Below are 7,150 nucleotides of genomic sequence, written 5' to 3'. Positions count from 1 at the left end.
TGTCGGGGGCAGGAAGGGCAGCGCTGGGGAAGGGGGTTCTCATTCATTCATCCCTGCGACTCCCATAGCGGCGCCTGCTGCAGAGTCAGTGCCCGCTACACAGACCTGCAAAAGGGTGTGCGGGGGTGTGGGGGGCAGAGAGGGACGGGGAGTGGTACAGGTCACAGAAGAGACGTGGAAGGGCGAACCGATGGATGGACGGCAGGTCAGCGGGTAGATGGAAGAATGGAGGAGAAAATGGGTGGATAAATGAATAAATGCGAGGGGATGGATGGATGTTAGATGAATGGATCCGTGAATGGACGGATAATTGGTGGGTGGATGGAGGTTGGTTAGGTAGATGGATGAATTATGGATGGTAGGTAGATGGAGAGTAGACAGATGGGTGGCTGGATGGACGGATGATGGAAGGGTAGGTGGGTGGGTGGATGGATGATGGAAAGGTAGGTAGGTGGATGGAGGGATGATGGATGGATAGGTGGGTGGATGGATTATGGATGGTAGGTAGATGGAGAGTTTACAGATGGGTAGGTGGGTGGATGGAGGGATGATGGATGGGTAGGTGGGTGGATGGATGGATGGACTGATGGTAGGTAGATGGAGGGTAGACAGATGGGTAGGTGGGTGGATGGGTGGATGATGGATGGGGAGGTTCCTGTCCTGTGACCCTCCCCACCCTCCCCGGGTCCTCCCTGCTCAGGCCTCCATCCTGCTGCCTCCACATTCGACCTTGAGATGACCCTCAAGCTGCTATTAGGACCACACCCTCTCCTGGCACTGGGACAGCGTTCTGCTGTGCTGGCTGTCCCAGGTCTCTGCCTCCATCGCCCCTTCCCCCACAGGTTCACCTGACTTCCCTTCCTCACCGTCACGCGTGTGGCCTGGACCTGGCCGGCTCAGGTCCCAGCTCCGTGTGCCAGGCCTGGGCTCAGGACGGGGTGCCGCCCCGCTGGCCATAGAGCCCAGGTCAGGAAGAACATGACCAAGCCGGAACCGATGAGACATGACGTGGGGACTCCATGCAACCAGCTGAGGTGTGGGCGCCAAGGCCCGGGTCAGACTGCCTGGTGCGACCCTGCCTTGGCCAGCACCCGATCTCGGTGAGTTACCCGTGTCTGCACGCGTGTGGGCAGCTACAGAATGTGGGCACGGCCCCGCATCTCTGGGGCTGTGGTGGGATTTCAGCGTGCGGGCCAGAACCACCCCTGGGCATGTCACCAGTGGGCGCTCTTGTCCAGCCTACCCCCCTCCCCCACTTTGCCCTCCAGGGCGGGGCCCAGCGCAGGGTCTGGGGCCTAAGTCAAGGAGGCCAGGGACGCCCACTGAGAAATGAGTGAGGGGCAGGAGGGGGACCCCGCGCTGGGCTGGGGAGAAAGCTGTGGCGCGGGAAGGGTTGGCTGCTCACCTAGAGCCATCATCCCACCGTCTTCCTTTTGGAGGCCGACCCCGGAGCCTTCCATCACGTCCCGAGGGGCTCGCATCGCTGGTCCCTGAAACGAGACACCACGTTCTGAGTTGAGACGCCCGAGCGATGGCCTCGATTTTTCACCCCCTCTGTCCCCGCTTCACCTTCCACCACTCACGAGTCCCATCACCAGCTCTGAGGCAAGCCGGCTGCCGTGTGGGGGGAGGGGGGTGCTCGCTCGGCCACCCCACGTGAGGCCCATGAGGGCGCCCCCTTGCATCCTCCAGCCCCAGCCTTCAGGGGACAACAGCCTCAGCCAACATCTTAGCTGCAGCCTCCTGAGACATGGCGCCACACCCGTCGCAAGACCCCAACCCACTGAGATTGTGTGAGATGCTACATGTTTATTTTTAAACCACTACATTTGGGGCAACCTGTTACGCAGCAACAGCTGACCAATACACCTGCTTTGAATCGTGCACTAGCTGCTGCTGCTGGTTTTTTGTTTTGTTTTTTAATGGAAGGGAGAGGGAGAGACAGAAATATCAGCGATGAGAGAGAAACACTGATCGGGCTGCCTCCTGCACACCCTCCACTGGGGACAGAGCCTGCAACTGGGGCATGTGCCCTGACCGGGAATCGAACCGTTACCTCCTGGCTCAACCACTGAGCCCCACCAGCCAGGCTGCCTTAGCTTCTTCTTACTGCCCTTCGCAAACTCTGTGACAAAATGGCGTGTCTGCCTTCCACAGTCTAACCCGAGCCCCCACCCTGGCTTCTGCTCACACAGCTGCAGTCCGCTCTGCCCTTTCTCTGCCAGAGCCCAAGGCGAGTGGCCACACACAAAACTATGTTTGTTGGCCCTTTAAGAGGGTGCCTGCATTCCCAGCCCCCTCTCCCTGACAGACAGCAACCCTGCTGCTTCCCACAGCCAGATGATACACGGGCACCATTCTCCCTTCTGGTGCTCTGGGTTGGGGAGCCCAGCCTGGGGTTTTGACCCCAGAGATCTCAGCGGTAACCCCCCCCCCCCCCCGACAACAGAGATATCCCCCCAGAACGTTGTCTGCTGTCTGTGGGAGCCCGGTCAGCCCTTGTGCACCTGTGCACGTCCTACCAGCCTTAGGCCAGTGGTTCTCAACCTTCCTAATGCCGCGACCCTTTAATACAGTTCATGTTGTGGTGACCCCCAACCATAAAACCATTTTCGTTGAGACTTCATCACTGTAATTTTGCTACTGTTATGAATCGTCATGTAAATATCTGATATGCAGGATGTATTTTCGTTGTTATAAATTGAACATAATTAAAGCATAGTGATTAATCACAAAAACAGTATGTGATTATATATATGTTTTCCGATGGTCTTAGGCGACCCCTGTGAAAGGGTCGTTCGACCCCCAAAGGGGTCGCGACCCACAGGTTGAGAACCGCTGCTCTAGGCGGTCTCCGCTTCCCGTCCTCGGTTATCAGGGTTCTGTCCAGCTGTCTTCGGTTGCTTATCAGGGTGGTTTGTCTATATTTTGGCTCTAATTCCAGTTTGGTCCTGGGAGCATGTCCACGTAGCTTCCACTTACTCCGCCGCCGTTTTGGAATTCCTCAGAGCGCGCATCCTAACAGGCTTATTGTGGCCGAACAGGCGTAAAATAAACGCATACATTCACAGCATATAATCCAGTGAGTTTCAACAACCGCTGCTCTAGGCGGTCTCCGCTTCCCGTCCTCGGTTATCAGGGTTCTGTCCAGCTGTCTTCGGTTGCTTATCGGGGTGGTTTGTCTATATTTTGGCTCTAATTCCAGTTTGGTCCTGGGAGCATGTCCACGTAGCTTCCACTTACTCTGCCGCTGTTTTGGAATTCCTCAGAGCGCGCATCCTAACAGGTTTATTGTGGCCAAACAGGCGTAAAATAAACGTGTACATTCACAGCATATAATCCAGTGAGTTTCAACGTAGGTGTCGGCTCAAGAAAACACCAGCGCAGCCGAGGTGGGGAGAGCACCCAGGCCCCCGAAGTCCCTGTGCGCAGGCACCATCTCCCCGTCTCCAATCTGCAGCCACCGATGTGGTTTCCGCCACTACAGAGTGGGTTTCATTTCCCGGAACTTTAGATCACACCCTTTTGGGGTCTGGTTTCTCTCATTCAATAGAATTCTTTGGCCGTGAGGATACTGGCCTACGGACTCCTTTTCTTGTACCGTCTTTGGTTTTGGTACTGGGGTCATGCTGGCCCCACAGGATGAGTGGGAAACGGCCCCTCCTCTCTCTCCAGGTTTTGGAAGAGTCTGTGTGGACTTGATGTCCTTTCTCCCCGACGTCCCCGAGGCACGCCTGGATGGAGGGGTTGAGGCGAGGGGGGCAGGAACTGGCCTGTCTGGTACCCCCCATGCCGATCTTTTATAAATAACAGTTTCATTGATACAATTCACATGCCACAGAATTCACCCACTTAAAACCACGATTCCGCCGAAACTGGTTTGGCTCAGTGGATGGAGCGTCGGCCTGCGGACTGAAAGGTCCCAGGTTCGATTCCGGTCAGGGGCATGTACCTGGGTTGCGGGCACATCCCCAGTGGGAGGTGTGCAGGAGGCAGCTGATCGATGTTTCTCTCTCATCGATGTTTCTGACTCTCTATCTCTCTCCCTTCCTCTCTGTAAAAAATTAATAAAATACATTTTAAAAAAAAACAAACCACAATTCCAACCATCACTGCAATCCATTTTATAATATCTTCATCACCCCCCCAAAATAAATATCGAACCCATCCAGCTACTTCCTGTCTTCATGGATTTGCTGATTCAGGGCGTTTCATCTAAACGCGATCCTGCAGGACCTTGCTGACTGGTGTCACTTTTTCACACGATGTTTTCACCGTTCATCCGTATCGCAGCACGTCAGTCCATTCTTTTTCACGGCCAAGTAATGTTCCACCGTGTCACCATTCCTCAGCTGGCTGATCCGCTCCCCAACCGGAGTGCACGTGGGTTGTCTCCACTTTTCGGCTACTCCGATTGATGCTGGCCTGCCATCACTCATCCAGATGTGTACAGGTTTGAGCAGATGTTTTCATTTCTCCTGGGTGTTCCCCCAGGAATGCTGCCTCACACGGCACAGTGAATCCCCACTTAGGTTCCGTGACTTTAAGCGAAACGTGTAAGAAAACCAGTTTTACCAGAGACTAACGGATACACACCAGAGTTCAGTCCTGTAGCATCTCATCCATGTCGAACAAAACGGCGTTAGTCCAGGACCCGCTGCAGTCCCACGTCTCACCTTTTGGGGGACCTGCCAGACTGCTTCCCACCGCAGCTGCCCCATTTCACATTCCCGCCGCCACTGAAGTGGTTCCGGCTCCTGGTACTGGCTCCTGGTTCCGGCTCCTGGTTCCGGCTCCTGGTACTGGCTCCTGGTACCTCCTATACCAGACGCCGAGTGGACGGATGGACGGACGAAGGTCCAACCGTCTGCCTCGCCCTGAGGAGAAGCTGGCACAGGAGCGTGCAGGTGCTCGGGTTTTGCATGAGGCCGACCCGCTGGTAGGACCCCCAGTGAGTTACCTCCCCCCGTCAGTTCTGAGGGGGCTGGCGGCACATGGTCTCACCCCAAGTCCCCACTCAGACAGGTGTGGAGACCTCCCCAGCCCCCCGGTCAGCACGTCTGAGAGCGGAGGCCGGTGGGCTCCCGGCAATTCTTGGGCACACTCCAGCCTCAGCACCTCCACTTCTGGGAGGACCCCACGGGCGTCCCGGGGCTCTCTGGCGTAGGGTGACAGCCACAGACGCTGGACTGCGCAGAGGCTGAGCACCGCCCACAAAGACAATGGACAGAGCGGCCACAGGTGCTCAGGGATTGCAAGCGGGAATCTACAGCCACGGCACGTGGGTTCTACTCCGCCCCCGCCCCCTAACTGGCTGTGTGACTTTGGGCAAGTCACTTGACCTCTCTGAGCCTCGTGTCTTCCTCTGTGAAAGAGAGAGGACAATCATACCCAGGCCTGACCCCACAGGTCGGCGTGGGGTCAGATAGGCTGGGCCAACAGTGGGATTCGTGGGGGGCTGTTAGCCAAGCCCTATCAGCTCAGCCTCTAGGAGTGGGGACTGAGGTCAGGCGCAGGCTGTCGGCCGTGTCAACGTGCCCAACCCCCAACAAAAGCCCTGGACTCCAAGCTCCGGGAGCTTCCCTGATGGGCAACACTCGGTGGTGTCCGCAGGGGAGGGCACAGGAAACTGTGTGCATGGGGCTCCCCTGGACCCTGCCCTGACACCGCCTCCCTGAACTAATGTTTGAGCAGATGTTTTCATTTCTCCTGGGTGTTCCCCCAGGAATGCTGCCTCACACGGCACAGTGAATCCCCACTTAGGTTCCGTGACTTTAAGCGAAACGTGTAAGAAAACCAGTTTTACCAGAGACTAACGGATACACACCAGAGTTCAGTCCTGTAGCATCTCATCCATGTCGAACAAAACGGCGTTAGTCCAGGACCCGCTGCAGTCCCACGTCTCACCTTTTGGGGGACCTGCCAGACTGCTTCCCACCGCAGCTGCCCCATTTCACATTCCCGCCGCCACTGAAGTGGTTCCGGCTCCTGGTACTGGCTCCTGGTTCCGGCTCCTGGTTCCGGCTCCTGGTACTGGCTCCTGGTACCTCCTATACCAGACGCCGAGTGGACGGATGGACGGATGGAGGTCCAACCGTCTGCCTCGCCCTGAGGAGAAGCTGGCACAGGAGCGTGCAGGTGCTCGGGTTTTGCATGAGGCCGACCCGCTGGTAGGACCCCCAGTGAGTTACCTCCCCCCGTCAGTTCTGAGGGGGCTGGCGGCACATGGTCTCACCCCAAGTCCCCACTCAGACAGGTGTGGAGACCTCCCCAGCCCCCCGGTCAGCACGTCTGAGAGCGGAGGCCGGTGGGCTCCCGGCAATTCTTGGGCACACTCCAGCCTCAGCACCTCCACTTCTGGGAGGACCCCACGGGCGTCCCGGGGCTCTCTGGCGTAGGGTGACAGCCACAGACGCTGGACTGCGCAGAGGCTGAGCACCGCCCACAAAGACAATGGACAGAGCGGCCACAGGTGCTCAGGGATTGCAAGCGGGAATCTACAGCCACGGCACGTGGGTTCTACTCCGCCCCCGCCCCCTAACTGGCTGTGTGACTTTGGGCAAGTCGCTTGACCTCTCTGAGCCTCGTGTCTTCCTCTGTGAAAGAGAGAGGACAATCATACCCAGGCCTGACCCCACAGGTCGGCGTGGGGTCAGATAGGCTGGGCCAACAGTGGGATTCGTGGGGGGCTGTTAGCCAAGCCCTATCAGCTCAGCCTCTAGGAGTGGGGACTGAGGTCAGGCGCAGGCGGTCGGCCGTGTCGACGTGCCCAACCCCCAACAAAAGCCCTGGACCCCAAGCTCGGGGAGCTTCCCTGATGGGCAACACTCGATGGTGTCCGCAGGAGAGGGCACGGGAAGCTGTGTGCATGGGGCTCCCCTGGACCCTGCCCAGGCACCGCCTCCCTGAGCTAACCCTTCCATGTGGTCAACCATGACCATGAGCAGTGATGGCGAACCTATGACACGCGTGTCAGAGGTGACACGCGAACTCATTTTTTTGGTTGATTTTTCTTTGTTAAATGGCATTTAAATATATAAAATAAATATCAAAAATATAAGTCTTTGTTTTACTATGGTTGCAAATATCAAAAAATTTCTATATGTGACACGGCACCAGAGTTAAGTTAGGGTTTTCCAAAATGCTGACA

Source organism: Myotis brandtii, unplaced genomic scaffold (assembly GCF_000412655.1).
Source record: "Myotis brandtii unplaced genomic scaffold, ASM41265v1 scaffold5468, whole genome shotgun sequence".
Classification (NCBI taxonomy): Eukaryota; Metazoa; Chordata; class Mammalia; order Chiroptera; family Vespertilionidae; genus Myotis; species Myotis brandtii.
The sequence above is the reverse complement of the archived record's forward strand: the minus strand, read 5'-3'. Positions refer to the sequence as shown.